Source organism: Oenanthe melanoleuca, chromosome 12 (assembly GCF_029582105.1).
Source record: "Oenanthe melanoleuca isolate GR-GAL-2019-014 chromosome 12, OMel1.0, whole genome shotgun sequence".
Classification (NCBI taxonomy): Eukaryota; Metazoa; Chordata; class Aves; order Passeriformes; family Muscicapidae; genus Oenanthe; species Oenanthe melanoleuca.
In genome coordinates, this window is record NC_079346.1 from 17,021,436 (window position 1) to 17,040,049 (window position 18,614).

An 18,614-nucleotide genomic window follows, 5' to 3' on the forward strand; every position below is an offset into this window, starting at 1 on the left:
CTGGGATGGATGGGTTTGTCCTCCAAAATGCACAGCAGCCAGGGAGAAGGAGAGGGAATGCAGGCTGCTGTTGTTTGTTCCATCTTCTGTCACAAGTGAGAGCTCCTGGCTGGGAGTTTGGTCACACAGCATATGATAAAAATGCTCCTGGTGCTTCTGAATGCAAGCAGGTCCAGCTGAAAACCAAGTAAATTGCCATTTCCCTAATGAAATGTGCAGGAGGCTCCTGAGGATGGTGTGAGCACTGCTGCTTTAGGGCTGCTCCACATTTCCAGGGTGTCCTTGAGCAAGTTTGCAGGGATGGTGAGATGAGAGGAGGGATAATTGCACTGGGGGAATGCAGCAAGGAGTGGTGCAAGAGCTGCAGGAGGACATTTTGCAAGTGAAGTATTCTGACAGTCCTGCATCTTGGAAATATCACAAATAATCAAGTGCTTGTCCCCAAATTATGTGCTGGTGACAGGCCTGTGCCCCTCAGGCTGGGGCCACTGGGAGGGGACAGCTGCAGTGGGAAATGTGTCAAGAACATTAAATGGAAAGGATTTTCTGCAAATAGCCCCTGCTAGATTTTGACAATTCTTGCAAAGCAAAAATTTGGCAAATAAATTTGGTATTTTTGGTAGTGCCTCTACCTGCAGAGAGAGAAATGTGGGAGCATAACCTAATATAAATTTTCAAAACAATATTTTGACTCTTCTCCTGTGGACTGTAATTGTTCCTTTGCCACCAAACTCCTGGATGCATTCCAGTTTTTATCATCATACCTGTGTTCTGGACATGATTAGATCCTGTCCATCAACTGCCTGTTAGCTGCAAGAACAGATTTTTGCATATTCAGACCTTCTAAATGTTGCTTACAAATAAAAAAGGCTGATAAATCCCCATTTATTTTAATAGACAAAATATAATCTGACCATAAGTGGTTTAGTCACCATTAAACATAATCAATATATTTATAATTTAAAAATGATTCTTCTGAAACAGCTGTTTTCTACAGCATGACAAGGATTTGATATTTGAATAATTAAGGCATGGAAAGTGTGGTGCTGCCCAGGATTCAGACTGACATCTTGGTCTAGAGCATTAAACACTTTCCTATGCACAGAATGTCAATTATTTCATTAAAAATCTGTGTGCATGAATCATTCCCTGACACAAGGTAATGTACTTGCAACTCAAAATCACCTCATTTGAGCAAATGTTTCTAAGTAAAAAACTAGTGGAAATCCTAATGATAAGCTGAATCAGAATATTTTTCTTAAGAGATCCCATTAACCCTGTGGCCTCCCCAAAACCATCACTCATTCTGAGATGTCTCTCTCAGGTTTTGAGCACTAATATTTGCTACAAAGGAACAGATACCATTGACAGCACTTGGCAGGGTCCTACATGGTAATTAAGGTCATGACCAGTAAATTAATCAGAGGTTAAAGAAACCTGAATTTATTAGAATTGCCTATTTTTATATGAATTTTTAATTAGGTCTGTCCAAAGGATTTCACCCTTTTATTTTCATGTGTCATTTGCTAACTGTTTGTTGTGCCATATTTTTTCAGTCAGATCTGTTTTCCAGAGTTTTAACCTAAATTTTTTTTATTTAATCTCAATTATCTTTGTAGAGCAGCTACACTAGATGAGGACATAGATGTCTTCAGTGCATCTTGACAGAAGTAGCCAAAATAATTCTGAGTGACAGATTTACAGGTTATGCATTAAAAAATTCCATGTTAAAGGAACTGGATGATGGAGAGAGGGGGAAATAACTCTGTATTTTAGGTTTATCTCTAAATTAAAGAGAACCAGCACAGCTGGAGTTCATTTCATCTGCTTCCTAAAAAGCTCCTGTCATGTCTTTCACTGTTCATGGACTCCTCTGCCTTTCAGTGCAGCTTTTCCATGTAATGATTAAAGGTTTGTGACCTTGGTTTGAGTGGCTGGGCCTGTTTGAATATTGTTACCAGCCCCACTCTGCTGGTTTTGAGAATTTTGTGTGTGTGACACCTGCAGTCTGCATGTTAAATAAATATTTAAATAATTAAATGTTTATTAAATGTATATTAAATAAACTGGAGCCTCCATCCTGAGATGCACTGGGAATTTTAGGAGTTTCTATTCTGTTGAACACTTTGTTTCACCTGCTGAAGGACTCACTTTTCCCTTAAAGCAGTTGATTAAAACTTTATTTTTTTGGTAAAGTGGAACTGTGAGAAATAATTTGGATGTGCTCTTAGAGGTGTCACTTCTCTGCATGTGAAGATCTTCCAAAGCTCCACACAGAGCTTGAAACCCATCCAAGCCTTTTCATGTGTTTGCTCTTGGCTTTTACCCTGTTCTGGATGTTTGGATATACATAATATATTTCCAGTAAAGGAAAAAAAAAAAAAATCTAATTAATTTTAAAACATACATGAGCTGGCTATCAGATACCTTTTTAAAGTTCTTTTTTCTCAACAATATTTTCTGGATGAAGGAATATCACTAGCACATGTATTTCAGCTGTGGAAAAACCTGTGGAAAACCAACTAGGCAAATAATAATGGACTATTGGACCATTCTCCAGATGAGACATTTAATTTCATGCAAATTCAGACTAGAGCCTTTGAGAATATAGTTTATTACAGAGGTACCAGATGAATCTTTTTTCTGTTCTTTGACCTTGATTTTATTTATGTTCTGCTTCAGTTAATTCAGTTCTTAGGAGCTCAAGCAAAGTGCTAATGCACATTCTTCCAGCGTCACATTTTTCATCTCATGTTTTACTTTTCTCTTTATTTTCCTTTCCAAAAAGTCTCTTTCTCGTGCTTGTGAACATTTAACTAGAGTCTGAATTTTAAAATATGGGGCAGTTGTCAAAATCCAAGCTAATCCAAGTTTTGTATGGACAGAGAAAAGGGAAAACCCAGAATGTATGATGGAGACAGAACTGGGAATTTTATAAACTTAATTTTAATTTTTTTTAAGAACTATATATTTATGTGAGCAGATATCTTTGAAAATGAGATGCATGGACAAGTACAGACAATACCTTGTCATGGTTTGAGCACATATAATTTACAAGGGAATATTGAATAACTGTGCTTGGCCAACTTTGAGCACTGAATTTTGCACTCTTGACATCCCCAAAACATTTCTTGACACTGTCTGTGTATTTATAATTATAAATATGTATAAAATCTTTGGGGTTTTTAAAGGGATGCTTTCTGAATTACCTGACCAGCCTTGGGGTCTGAGTGTTTTATTGGAAGTTGATTTAAACATTGAGCAGCTAAAATAGAATTAAGTAACAAACAAAAGCTTCTTTAGCAAAGTGGTGTAAATCCACCAGGCACCATTGGTGTGCTGGTGTTTTTATAGACAGGAATGAGGCTGTGAACAGCAGAATTTGCCCCAGATTGGCTTCAGTGCTTTTATTTTGGGCTGGGAGGAGAAGTTGAGGGCCAGGTGTTGTGTCCACAGCTGCAGCAGTTCTGTGTCTCCATTGGGGTGCAGCAGGGCTGGGCTTGGGCAGGAGGGGATCTGGAGGAAGCTTGCAAAGGTTTTTGTGATGCAAACCTTTGGCAGACTCCCCAGGGAAGGACTTGTAGGTGAAAATACAGTGATAAATTGTCATGTAGTTATTTGGAGTTTAAAACAGCTTTGAGAGAAAAGAAGGATTTTCTTTAAGAAGGAGACTTTAAAAGGTCTTGGTGGTTTCTTCTCTCAGGTCCTACTTGGTGACAGCTGCTGCTCAGCAATTTTCTTCCTTTGCTTAGTCTTGATGAGCAGTGATTTTTTTCCTTTACATTTTATTTATTCCTTTTGAGCATGAGCTGAAAACTGTTGGTGCTGCTGAATACCATGGAGCAGGTGATGCAGAGGGTTTGGTTGGGGTTCTGGTATTGTAGATTTTTCATTGCCTCATATCAGGTTTATTCTCAGTGAAGGGTTAAAAGCTAGTTAGGTAAATGTATCATTCATTGGGGATGGGTAAACCAGTCTGGAAAATCTAAACAAGATAACAGAGTGCTCCAAATTGCAGCCAAGCAGAGTCTTGTCCATTGAAACCAAAGCTGAAGGAGCTGTTTGGCTTAAATTAACTTGCTGAAGTTTCACCCAGTTTTTGCCTGTTGCCAATCCCATCACTGTCTTTCAGCTCATGAGAGAAGCATTCAGAACATTTCAATAGTAGTTCTGTTTCTTTTGTGTTTTTATCTGTGGTTTATTCTCAGTGTGCTGCTTTGACAGAGCTGTTACTGCACATGAACATGTGGCTACACAAGGAAAGCAGCTTCTGAAATTGCTTGGAAGAACCTCTGAGATAATTCTCCATCAGTATCCATGTAATGACTTGTGTTCCTTCTCATCAGACCCTGAGAGGGATTCAAACACTCAGGACAGTTGTCAGGCCTGAATACTTGTGAGTTCCCTCTCCTCCATGAACTTGGTTTAGCACAAAATGAATTTGGGATTTGTCAGGGGAAGTGGGGATGGGCAGAGTCAGAAAATCCTCCTGTCCTGGGGAGAGCAGGTTGGGCTGCAAGGAAAAGGATTCAGATCAAGGGATGGAGAAGGAAACTTGCTTTGTGAGCATCACCTCTAATTTTTCTCGTGTATCAAGCATCTTCTAGGCTGAAATGTCAGCACTGTGCTGCAGAAAACCCCCTGGAATTCTCACAGACAGTCTGTGCTTGGCAGTGCTAAATGCAGGAGTGCACAGTGCTTTCAGCTCCATCCTCATACCATGGATATCAGAGCTCACTGGTTAAAACATCCCAAATGATGCTAGTTATGCTAGGCCCCAAATAATTTAATTTGACTGTGCATTACTTCAGTTATTATGGTATCAGAGAATTATGAAACATTTTTGCAGCAGATGACCAGAATGTTTTATTGCTCAATACCAATCACTGGATTAGGAAAATGGATTACAACTGTGAGTAATAAGTTCCTAAAGCCTCTGAATGATATGATTTCTGTAAATGTCTGCTTGATTTCATTAACCTTGAGCATTCAGAGAGATAACTGACTGCAACATTTGCCTGTACCTCCTGTTTTTACTGAATGTACTGTGTGTGTTTGCTGATACACAGGGGAGATCTAACTGGGAGTCACTTCAGTGAATGGACTTGGTTTGAATAAGAGACAGAAGGAGCTAAAGAGCTGCTGTTCCTGAGCATGGTGCAGTTCTGCTCAGACTGTGCTTACAGCAAGTCAAGAGTGAGCTTGTAAAACAGCAGCATGGAAAAATCAAAATGTTTTGTGTTTAGAGAGCCTTACTTAATATTCAATACAGTCCTTATATGATGTTTTCTGCCAATAATTGCCTTTTAAAGGTTTTGCCTGTAGCAGTCTCTCACTCAGTGGAAGCTGAGCTCTGAAATCAGGGTGCAGCTGCCATTGTGAAATGTTTGATTTAAGTCTCAGTGTAGTCACAGGAGTATTTTATCCTTTTCTGTGCACCTGTGGAGAGTTCACTGCTGAACTAGTACAGAAAAATGCACTCAGTTTTCTCTGTCTAAAATAGCAAATACACCAGCAATAAACTGTGAGTGGGGTGTAGTCCTCTTCTCCTCTGCCTGACCTAAAGGTTTGAAATGTTTTTCTTGGATTTGAGTGATAAATTATAACTTCACTATTGGTCCAACTGGAAGAACAGTCCTGTAGGGATAAACTCTCTGTTTGAAGTCACATGGTGGAAAATATCCTGTCTGCAAGTGGGAAAGAGAAGCCTAAAGAATAATAAGGTTGGTAATTGGGCTTGTTAACAGTGACACTTTGGGGGAATTGTTTTGAGGGGTAAATGATCTGCAGGTCCATCTGCACTGGTGCAGAGCTGTAGTACTCTTCACACACTTTCTGCTGTGGGGTATTTGCTTCTCAAAATACTTCTGCTGAATAGGTGGAGCTCCAGCACTGAAAACAGGCCTTTAAGGGCTGGTAACTGTGGGAGGAACTCACAAAACTGCTGGTGGAAGAATTGCCTGCCCTTGGACCAGCCTGCTGCAGCTGTGCTCATTGTGAGCTCAGGGGAAGGGCAGGTGGCTGGAGCTGAAGGCTCTGATTTTCTGTGCTTTGAGCATCTCCCCTGACTGTAAATGGGAGCTGCAGCCCTGCTCAGCAGGAAAATGCCCCATCCTGGTGCCAGCACATCCCCCCCCTCTGCAGCTTGCTGTCTGCTCCAGCGTGTCCCCCATGCAGCAGTTCCAAAAAGGACACCAGGAGGGACAGGGACAACCTGTCAGCTCAGCTCCTGCAGCCCCCTCTGAGCAGTGATCCAGGGCAGAACTGGCAGAGAGCTGCTCATCAGCTCCTTCAGAGCAGAAATGGACACAGCACAAGGAGTGCACAGGGTGGGTGGGTGTGAGGAGCCTAAATTCCACCCCCAACACATGCAATAAAGGGATTCCTGTGAGATCAGCACTGCAGACACAGCTGCTCCCTCTCCACCTTGCTGTCTCATCCCTTGGTTCCTGCCTCTTACAGCAGCTCTGGTGCAGACTCCAAATTATCCCACCTTGCTTCAGGCTTTGCCAGACTTTTCTCTTTAGGAGCTTGTCCTAGGAACAAAACCCATTCCCATTTGTCAGTTCCTGAGGTTTGCTTTTGTCCAAATCTTTGTGGTCCTGCCAGTCAGGTTTGTGCAGTGAGGGGGGAAGGAGCCTTTGGAAATGTCCCAGCTCTGTGTGAGAAGCCTGGCTGGGGAAACAGGCTCTTCCTGATGTCTTGTTCTGAGCTAAAGCCAGCCCAGGGGGGAATGGATGTGCTGCTCCTGCCTATTGATTTCCTTGGGAATGTTCTTCCATTTGTGCCCTTTCTGCACAGCTCCATTTTGAGGTGTGTGCTTGCAAGGTCTCAGCTAACTCCTGACAATGTGATGTATTATTTTTCTGTCCAGCTCGCTAAATTCCCTTCCCAGCTTCTTTTCTGAGCTTCTCCCTCAAGTCAGACATTGCTGCTTCCAAATTTCAGCCCAGATTGCCTGGTGGTAATGGAATTAATATTAACATTTAAAAACTTCTAGGATCTGTTGTCTGATATTTTATTAAAGAGACTAAAAATACACAATGAACTCCATGCAGATTTTATGTGGAAGAGGGGGCTAAAGAGATTGGATTTTATTGGGCTGCCACCAGACTGGGTTTAAATTCTGTCCTTTTCTGATTTAAATTCTGTCCTTTTCTGATTGCAAACAAAGGTCAGAGTGGCAGCAGGAGAGACAGTGGAAAAAAATAAAGCTGTGACCTGTGTGCCCATCCAAAGCTGTTGGATTGCAGATATTCTGAGCCCAATATTTTTAAAGCATTCAGCAACAGAATTGTTTGCCAGATCAGTGTGATTGGATTTGGAATTACTGACCTTTCCCTCCTGAACACCCTCTACTGCCTTTGCAGGCTCATTGGTGGGATGTTTCTGCAAAGACTGCTGTAATTTATGAGGGTTGGTACAGGTTTCAGCCTTCAGATCTGTTTCTCTTCTTAAATGATTTCCCAAGATTGCTCAGGTGAGGATTTCCTGGTGGAGGAGCAGCAGCCATGGTATAACTTTGTACTGTGGTACCTATGGATGTATAATGCCAGGTTTAAATAGGTGCTTTACTTCTTTTAGCTTCTAACTGGAACAGTCTGGGTTTGGCCATGATTTCAGCTTCAATTTTTCCAAAATATATTTTAATTTTAGTTGGTTGGTTTGTCAGAATCCAAGCTGACACCCGTCAGTCAGTCAGGGTGTTGGCACAGTCCCATTCAATGGTGGCTGCATCCTCCTGCAGGGGCAGATGTGGTTCAGCTGGAGCAGTGCTCCTGGAGAAGGTGCAGTTTCCTCTGAAGCTCCAGGGATGATGTGGAAAGGTCTGGCTTTCCTCTGGAATGCAGTGGAAAGAAGGTTCCTTGGTGTCCAAAATGTCAGTTTTTATCTGGGTAGGAAAGGCTTGGCTGCTCCCCTGGCTGGAGCATCTCCCAGTGGGATGATGGAATTTTATCAGCCATGCCCTGGGACTGAATGGGCCAGCAGCAGATGATATCTCCTGGAGGGAGGATGGGCTGTGGGAAAGATAAAGATGATTGCCCAGCTGGTTTAAAGCTGGCCCATGAGCAGATAATGTGTGCCAGGAGATCAGGGTCACTGCCCCAGCTGGGTTAACAGATGGGGACAGAATCCACATTGCTGGTACATCCTGTACTGCAACCAGCACAAGAGGTCAGGGTGGTTTGTCTCCCATCAATGGACCCCATGTGGGTGTTGTAAAGCACCAAAACGCTGTGTGAGAGAGGGTTAGTAAATCTATTTGCTTGTTCTTTCAGTAAATCCACCTCTCTGAGTAGTGGCTACAATTCCTTGAAGGGTCTGTGGCTACAATTTCCCTGGGATAAGAAACAAGAGCCTGAATGGCTTTTCCAGCCAGAGACAAGATCTGTTATTGTGCCTTCATATTAGCAAGGTCCTGTCAAAGGAGGATCAGAGATCAATGCAATGCTTAAGTTACAGAAATGGATATAAACCCCATGTTTTATATCTCTTCCTGCAAGAACTTTCTCAGCACTGATTATCTGGAAGGTGAGTCCCTGCATACAGGAATTTCTAAATCAGCTCCTTAAAGTGGAGCTGCAGAGGGATGCAGGTTGTGGAGGAGCAGCTCTGGGTGTGTGTGCACGGCCTTACTGCATAAAGAAGGTCTAAGCTGCTGGGGATGCTTAGTACAGCCTAAACTGGATAAACAGGGTGTAGTAAACAGATTACAGCAGTGTTTACTGGGAATTCCTCTGATGTGGGGAGAGAAGGGACCATTAAAGAGGGGGAAGTGAAGAGGTGATGTGCTGTTGAGCAGCTGAACAGTTTTCGAGTTAACTGAGCAATAACTGCAAGGATTCCTCAGAGGAGAGGGAAAAACCAGCCAGCTTGGCTTAAGCAGGATGGAGATGGGTTGGGAAGGTGTGTTTGCAGCACTGCGGATTAAGTGGACTTGGAGCTCCTTTGAGCTTGCCATTGATATTGTAATGAGCTTTAAATAGCTGATGGCAGCTCCTGGGTGCCCCCGAGGTCAGCCCCGGGGTCACTCTGCAGGCAGGGACACGGCCCAGGTGACACCTGGAAATCTGTCAGCTCATCCTGACTCACTGCAGGAGCTGCCCTGTCACCCTGACAGGAGTTCAGAGCAGCAGGGACAACTTTCTGCTGCAGCATCTGCACCCTTTCCTTCCAGAGCAGCAGGGAAAGTTCAGTTCCTGCAGTCACAATGTGATGGGCAATTTCAGTTCTTGCAGTCACAATGGGATGGGCAATTTCAGTTCCTGCAGTCACAATGTGATGGACAATTTCAGTTCTTGCAGTCACAATGGGATGGACAATTTCAGTTCCTGCAGTCACAATAGGATGGACAATTTCAGTTCCTGCAGTCACAATGTGATGGGCAATTTCCATTCCTGCAGTCACAATGTGATGGACAATTTCAGTTCCTGCAGTCACAATGTGATGGGCAATTTCAGTTCCTGCAGTACAATGGGATGGACAATTTCAGTTCCTGCAGTCACAATGTGATGGACAATTTCCATTCCTGCAGTCACAATGTGATGGACAATTTCAGTTCTTGCAGTACAATGTGATGGACAATTTCCATTCCTGCAGTCACAATGTGATGGGCAATTTCAGTTCTTGCAGTCACAATGTGATGGACAATTTCCATTCCTGCAGTCACAATGTGATGGGCAATTTCAGTTCCTGCAGTCACAATGGGATGGACAATTTCCATTCCTGCAGTCACAATGTGATGGGCAATTTCCATTCCTGCAGTCACAATGTGATGGGCAATTTCAGTTCTTGCAGTCACAATGTGATGGGCAATTTCCATTCCTGCAGTCACAATGGGATGGGCAATTTCAGTTCCTGCAGTCACAATGGGATGGGCAATTTCAGTTCCTGCAGTCACAATGGGATGGACAATTTCCATTCCTGCAGTCACAATGTGATGGACAATTTCCATTCCTGCAGTCACAATGTGATGGACAATTTCAGTTCCTGCAGTCACAATGTGATGGGCAATTTCCATTCCTGCAGTCACAATGTGATGGGCAATTTCAGTTCCTGCAGTCACAATGGGATGGACAATTTCCATTCCTGCAGTCACAATGGGATGGGCAATTTCAGTTCCTGCAGTCACAATGTGATGGGCATCATTCTCTCCCTCTGAGAAAGGCCAGCCAAGCTCTGGAAATACAGAAGCAGAACTAGCCTGGTACCTACAGTGATTAAGAAGAGACAAAACCCATCATGCTTGTCCTACTCCAACAGCACCCAAGAGCTTGATGTTTCTGTAGTGAGATGCTTGTGCCTGATGTGTCTGCAGATCTTCATCAAGAAAATGGGCAGAAGCAAGCAGGAAGGAGAAATAGCAGGGAAATTTTTTAAACCAGATCAAATAAATGCAAAAATGAAATAAATTCATTATTTTGGTTAATGCCAAGAACGAATTTTAATGAAAATAACTGTTCTCAGAAAACTTGGAGCTTAGAGTGAACCAGGCATTTTTATTCTGAAACAAATTCAGATCGTTGCTGTTATTCAGGAATAGTAATTCTGGAAAAGTAAATTTGGACCATCCCAGTGTGGTGAGGAGCTCTGGAGGTCTGTGCTCTCAAGGTAAGGACCAGCAGTAACTGAAATGGAAATTCAGGAGTATTCCAAGAGAGAAACACTTCCTGGGCTGTCTGTTTACCAAATAAATATTGTCAACTCGTTTCTCATCGGTTTTCAGGAATAAATTGATTTTGTAATCTGAATTATCTTATTTCTAAAAGCTAAGTGGTTACAATGCTGTGACCTGTTCATAATACAGGTGAGGGATGCAGTAAAGACCACAGGAATATTTAAATGGGCCACTGGAATTCCTTCTACAACTATTTTGTTGTTTAAGGAGAATCTTGTGCCAGTTCTGAAACAAACCCCAAACCAAGCAGGCCCCTACTGCCCCACAGCCTTGGAGTCAAAATGGTCTGGAAAAGTGAAACTACTCTTCCCAAAGAGGATGACTTGGGGATCTGGATTCCTAATGTTTGTTTAGATTCATATCAAAAAGTCACTGTTAAAACTGGAACAGGAGAACTTGAAGTCAGTCTCTGGAACAACCCTGCAACTGTTCTTGCCAAAAATTCCAGTGAGCATCTTCACTGGGTTGAGTTTGCAATGGAAACAATTTGTGAAGTTCAGGATGTTATTTAATTTACCCCCAGCAAAGTGCAATTTTTCTGCCTGCAAGGGCAGTGTTTTTACAGCTCCTGGCAGAGTCTAACCAAACACCAAATGGGAGTAAATAGTGATTTGAAGCCAAAATTTCCATCTTCCCATGGCTGTGCTCAAAGGGGTACAAATGGTGACTTTGCTGTTTAATCACTCTTTGCATAATTTGTCACACTAATAGTTTTTCAAAACTTTTATTTTCCTGAAAAATGCGGCTTATATAATTAATTACATATAATATTATATTATATATTTTATATTATATGATATATATTAATTATATATTATATATTATATAATAATATATAATATATAATTATATATTATATATTATATAATTATATATAATAATATGATTATATATATAATATATATATGTTATTAAACTTTATAATTAATTACTATTATATTATATATATACTTATTGCTTATGCTCCCAAGAGCACCCAAAGTTTTTTTCAGCCAGCACTTCCAGATGGTCAAATCCATTATTTTTTAATTATGCAGTGGGAAGTGATAGTTTCACCTTTGCTGTCTCTTTTCTTGCTGGCAGTATAGGATGAGAAGGGTCAAATATGACAATTTTCAGGGTGAGCTGAGAATGTTTGGATTTCAGCTCTGCCCCAAAGCTGTGAACTCTCCCACTTTGCTGAGGGTACAACAGAGAACACTTTGGGTTTGTTTTTCTTCTAAATCAGGAGCAAATTGTTGGTCCAGAGCTCAAGCAAGAAATTGAGAATCAAACACAGAAATTTGTCTCGTGACCAATGTAACCAAATCTCAAGTTGTGTGTTGGGGTTTTTTTTGTGTTGTTTTAATGAAGATTATTTTGCCCTGATGAACCCAAGAGTTTGAAAAGTGAAGTTTTTTTTCTCTCTTGGAATAACCATATGAGATCTCAGCACATTCTAAATCTGTTTCTCTGCTCTAAAATGTTCTTTCAATGAAGCAAAATCCATCCTGACCCTTGGAATTGAGCAGAGGATTCTTTGGGGTCATCCTAAGAGAATTTTTGGTCATTTTGTCTCTGTGGAAGTGATACAGACCTGGATGAATGGGCCTAAACTGCTTCTCATGTTGAGATGGTGATTCAAACAGAAAAATATAGTTAGAAATAGATTTTCTTGTTCTGTAGCACCTCTCCTTATTTTTGTCCTTTTTGGTGCATAAGATTAAATAGAAAAAAACATGAATTCAGTTCACTGATGCTTGCAGAAGTTTTCCTTGTCAAAGTCACCTATAATCCTTTATTTATAAAGTTTAAGATATTTACAGATGTTTTATGTTTAAGCATTCTTGGTAATTTTGAAGCTTCTGCTTTTCATTTTGACTTTCTCTTGTCCAAGCTAAAGGCAGCACTTCAATTTTGTGATGCCTTAAGCTGTTCTAAAAATAATTCCCACAAAAGTATAAAATGCTGGATGAAAAGTGAAGGCATTTTTTGATGATTTCTAGCTTGTATTTCTGTAATGTTTTAATGCTTTGTAAGTATCAACATTTTTCTCTTCCTACTGGAAACAGATTATTTTGACATTTTCAAATCACAGTGGTCAGCATTTTCTTTCCTAATTCTAGATTTTTTTTTTTTTTTTTTTTTGCTCAGATGTTCAGGCAACGAATACAAACATGGATTAAATTTAATCTGGGGAGATAAACAGAAGCAAAATAAACTGCATCATTATTATTAACATATTGAATTTTTAATATGGAATGATTGATTTCATATTAATCTCAAACCTCAACAGCAAATGGTTGCCTTGAGGATTTCTGAATTCCACCTGGTGAAGTGAAAATGAACTCATTTGTTCAGAATGCAACTTCTGAAAGTTTATTACACGCCCTGCTTGTTCCTGAGCCCCAGCTGGGTGGGAATTGCTGCCAGAACGGACTGGGGGTGGTTTTAAAGTGATTTTTCTTCTTCAGACAGAGTCAGTCTGAAATAGGCAGCGACTTCTCATTAGCCTTAGGAGGGCTAATGATTTAATTCTGTGTTTATATATATTTATATGTGCACTTTCTGTTCTCCTGGACCAATAAAATCCCAATTTTCAAGCTGCTGAGCAGCTCCCATCTTCCAGCTGAATGGTTGGATGCAAGACAAGGCCCTGGCAAGGGAGGAAAATCCATCTCTCCTCCTCCTGATTTGCATTAATGTGTCACTGGGGCAGAATATCATCCCCCAACCCATTCCCTGCATCTCTGCTCACTTCTTGTTTATTAGGAATGCTTTGCAAAGTGGCTCTGGAGAAATATTCATCAATTTGGGAAGCCTTGCCTCTGTCACTGTGCTTTTATAACCTCAGAGGTTTGGTCACTGGGGTAAGGGCAAATTGCCTGTTCCTTTGTGTTCCTGCACCACCTTCTGAAAAATCTGTGTGTGTTTTAGGGGCCTGAAAGGAGGATTCTGCAGGTTCCATTTCATTTCAGAAAGTGCTTTGCCCTGATGGGGGTTATGCAAGAGGCTTTTATTCCTGCTCCAGGAATTCAGGGAAGCAGAAGGCAGAGTGCTCTTTGGGATCTCTGCAGCTCTTGGTGTTCTGAGGGGAAAAAAAGAGAGAAATTTTTATGGTGATGGCTTTTATTGAATGATTTTCATGACTTTCAGAAAGTGATTTATTAACCCTCAATCTGTAAAATATAAAGGTCCATATTACACTGGTATCTAAGACTTTTACTCTTTAAAGCACTTAAAATACATTCTTACTTACTTACTTATTTAAAACTTCAACTTACACCTATACTTCTTGAATAAGTGGCTTAATATACTTAATATACTTAATATACTTAATATACTTAATATACTTAATATACTTAATAAACTCAGGTGCTGGTTTTACCTGATCTGGTAACTGAGGGCAAAACTTCCACACTGGGGCTGTGCTGCCTTTGCTAAAGGCTGAGCAGCCTTAGGCTCCCTGAGCAATTAAATATAAATATTTTAAACAGAACTATTGCAGATAACTTGGGAAACACACTTTCCTAGAGATGACATGTGTTGGGGGCTGTGATTACCAGTGCTAGAACCAGCTGAAAATTCTCTTTTGCTGAATGATTCATTAAAAGTTTGCCTTAGATTTTTTATTCTCTGTGTGTGTGGGTTTTTTTTTTATTAAAAAGAGCAGGATTTCTGTCTTATGATAGAACTGGCCCTTCATCCCCAAAGCAAAGCAGAAGTCAGAGGCTGCAGGATCTTTTCCACGTTGGTTTAACTGCATACCTGGGCAGTCAGGAGCTGCTGTTGAGGTTTCTTGGGAGATGTTTTTTTTGCCAGAGCTGGTGGGCTTTGGGAGCTGGGTGGCTGCTGTGCCTGAGAGAGCTGCAGGAGGAAGCTGAGGGTTCCCAGGAGCTGCTCTGTGCAGGGTCTTTGCTGCCAGGTGTCTGCTCTGGCTCCCACTGCTCCCTGCTCAGCCCTGCAGCCCTGCTCGTCTCTGGATGATGGTGATGCCTCAGGTTTTAGATTTTGTATTTTTCAGACTCTCTGTTCCTTGGTATGTAACTCTGAAACTGCATGTTAGGTGTTAGTAAATTCTCTTCTCAGGGTAGTTGGACAAGGCAGTCCCTTCCCAGCTAGAGAATCAAGGACAACTTTACCCAAAAAGCAGAAAGGGGGCAAGCCAGGGGGCTGAGACTTCATGGCCTGGGGCTGTAATTGGACAATTAACCCCAGTGTGTAGATGAACTAAAACTTATAAAAGTGTAAAACTCATGATCAGAATCCATCTTGGATTTGATTTGGGTGCAGCCCCAGCCAGGCTCTAGCACTGCCCAAGGTGTATCCTTTCCATAAATACCTATTTTATTCCTTTTGCTTTGGTTAGTCTCTGTTCCAGGCAACAATGGGGATGGAGCCTCACTCTGCATTTCCTGGTGTACAAATCCTCATGGATATATGGGATATCCTGAGCTGGGAGGGAGCCACAGGGAGCAGGGAGTCCAGGACATCCCAAAAATCCCACCCCAGAGCAGTGTCCAACATGTCCCTGTGGTGGGGGATCAGAGTATGGCAACTTGGACATGAAAATTATGGGAAATTCCCACTTAATTCTATCTGGGGAAGGTTTGTTATCTGGGATTAGTTGTCCTTCTGCCATGGGATATTTTTAAAGCGATGTTTATGTTTTGGTCAAACATTTGGGACGTGCTTATTTATAGTTTGTGTATTTTCATTGTCATAATTATGGAAAAAGCATGGTGGGGGATGGATTGGGACTGTGAGAACAGCCCCAAAAGTGCACAAATGCAATCTTGAAATCCTGTTCTCTGGCTGTAGGAGATGTAACACAGCATGGGATTAAATGAGAGTTTTGCTGAGGTTGAAAGAGGTTTTACAGCTTGGGTTTCCACCTACATTAAAAAGCAGATAAATTACTTTAAGAGACGGGTTCTTCTGGGAAAAAACCCAAAAACCAAACAACAATTTTTCCAGAGCCTTAGGAAGTAGAAAATACTTTTAAAACTTTCTTCTCAATCAAGAACTCTGTTTTTACATTGCAGAAATGTTGGATGAATTTAGATTAAACACATTGCTTGAGGAAATGTTTGATGGGACACAAACCAAGCTGAGGCATGGACATTGGACAGGAATACAGATAAAAGGAATTTGTGCAGACTGATAAAATGTAACAAGAGTCAAATTTTGGGTTCCTGCTGATAAATCTTTGGATGTCAGTGGAGCAAAATTGTTTTGTTTTGCTTCTTCACCTCAGGTTATGGTGAGGCTGAGTTTCCTGTGCACACCTGGATTTTGGAGCTGATGTTTCAGGGGAGCTGGTGAGAATTCAGGCTGGCACTGGGGGTCCCTCCTCATAGCTTTGGTCAGAATTCAGAGTCCTTACTCCCTTTGTCAGAATTCATAATTTTTACTCCTTTTGTCACAATTCATATCTCTTACACCTTTTCCAGCTCTGCTGACATAGAACTGCTCCAAAAATTCAAAGATCTGATATAAAGGTCACCCCTGAAACTGTAATGGATACCATTGTATTGATTTGATCTAGCCCACATTTTTTTTTTTTTAATTTTTTAATTTCAGACTTCTGGTAGACAGTTTTTTGTTTAAAAATAGTAGTTTCTTTTAAATGAGCTGCTGTATTCTTGAGTTTGAAATGACATTGCTAAATTTATGGAAAACAGGTAAAGGTTGGCCTAGTTTTTCTATTACCCTTTCCCATTTCATTGTTTCCCAGTATTGATACTTAATTTGTTCTTCATCCCCACACATAAATTCCATTATCTCCACTCCTCCTTATTCATTCCTTGAAATTCCACTCTCTCCTTCAGCCTTGTGCCTATGCCTTGATAAAATGATTTGATACAGATTTCTTGTCTCTTATCTTACATATAACTCTTTAAAAAATTAAAATCTGGTAGAGATTCCTAAAAACTACCTGGTTAAGAAGAGATATTTTATCTGTTCAGAGTTATCTAGGCCAGAAAGTTACATTTATGTTCAGGAAAATGTATATATATATCTACCTAAAAAAGACAATTATATAATATAATGTAAAGATAATGTTCAGTTATCTTGAGCTTCATGCAAATTTTAGAGCAGTGGCAAAAGTGAATTTCCCAATGTAATATATTGAATGTCCTTTTCCAAACTCCTCTCCTTTGCTTGCTGTAATTTTTAAACACTGCCCACCCCAATCAATGGGTTGGTTTTTTTTTTCCCCCTTTGTAAATTCAGATGAAACAACTTCAGAGCTATTCAGAATGGAAAGTATCACAAAGGCAAGGGAAATCAATCCCTTTAATTGTTAAATTCAGCAGGTTGGAAATGCTTCTTGTGAACGCTTGCCTTGTGGAAAGAAGGGAATGACACAAAACGTGTTTATTTGTGTCACAAATAAAGGCAGAGCCTGCTTTGAAGTGATTTTTGACCCGTGTGGGAGCATGACCAGCTCGTTATTGGCAGAGTGGAGTTTTGGCAGTGCCAGGTGCTCTGTGCTGCTGCAGGTCGCGGTGCCACGCAGGACGTGCCAGCTCTTGTTGCACAACGTGTGCAAATCCTCCTGAACCAGAGCTGAGCCTTGGGCAAGGATCAGGGGGAAATCACCCCGTGGGGTGGCAGAGCCTGGGCTGGGGGTTATCTCAGGGCAGGTCAGTGTGAAACAGCTGCAGGGCTCCAGGGAAGGATGAGCTGAAGGTGCTTCATTCTGCCACAGCAAAGGCATCTGGGCTTCACAACAGTCAGCACAGTGTCACTCCTTTCTTTCTCAAACTCTTGTTTGGACCTGGAATGTGAATAAAAATTATTTTAGAATACATAACAAATAGATCTCAATCATCTTTATCACTTCCACTTGAGAAATGAGTCCTCTCACCTACAGCAGTTGCTTAAGAAAAGCATTTTGTGGAGGTTGCACACACTGCTTTCCTGTTAAGGTGCAAGTTGGTTTTTTATCTTGACACATTTGTGTGCCACAGATGTACTTTTCTAACAGCTCAATGCCATATTTTGTTCCTGCAATATTTTAGAATTTCCTAAATTACCTAGGTTTAAACCACTTGTTTTAATAGTTGGGTGAAACCATCTCTAGTATTTTTGGAGTCTCTTTTTACAGTCCCCAAATTTAAAGATCTGGGATTGTTGCTTTCTTCACCTGGAGGGTCTGTACATGTGAAATACTCTTTTTAAATTCTGTCCAGTCAAACGTGCATTAACTCACATAAATTGATTTTCTCAGGTAAGTCTGACAGTGTTTATTTTTAAATATCACAGTATAATTCTTCTGGACTCTGTTAAAAGTCCCTATACTTTTATAGGAGAAAATGTTACTCTTTACAGATACAATGGTCTGCAATTTAAAGGAATCAGAAGTTAATTTCCATACTGTGACATTGATAAACATAACTTGAACCATTAAAATATAACAATGTTCCCTGAGAAAAAGAAACAATAGTTTAAAAAGAAGCACTAAACTTTCTTACTTTTGGATATTTTATCATTATTTTCTTTTTCTAATGACAATTCTTGTATTGATGGGAGAAAATGCTTACCTTTGAGAAAGTACCTCAGGTTAAAATAATAATAATAATAATAATAATAATAATAATAATAATAATAATAATAATAATAATAATAATAATAATAATAATAATAATAGTAATAATAATAGTACTAGGAGCTTAGTATGTGTATATATGTCTTCCATAAAAATATTTGTTTGTTTTTTTAATGTGGATTATCCCACTCATCTTACTTATTTTTGTGTGGACGTTTTAAAAAAAATTGGAGCTAGTAGGAACTCTTTTCCTTTCCTCTATTCCTTTATTTGGTCTAAATTGAGAATAGTAGTTCAATATATTAGTGTTGATTACAGAAAAACAATCTTGTTACAGTTAATTTGGTACTGAGACAGGGGGCCAAGCTTACACCTGGTGTCCAAACCTGGGCAGAGAAGCTG

The 18,614-nt window shown here is 40.5% G+C and overlaps 1 protein-coding gene across 20 annotated transcripts in view; it reads left to right on the forward strand.

Moving 5' to 3' along the window:
• ATP2B2 (ATPase plasma membrane Ca2+ transporting 2) overlaps window positions 1–18,614 on the forward strand; it is a 375,734-nt gene that overhangs the window by 171,884 nt on the left and 185,236 nt on the right. The window lies entirely within an intron of this gene.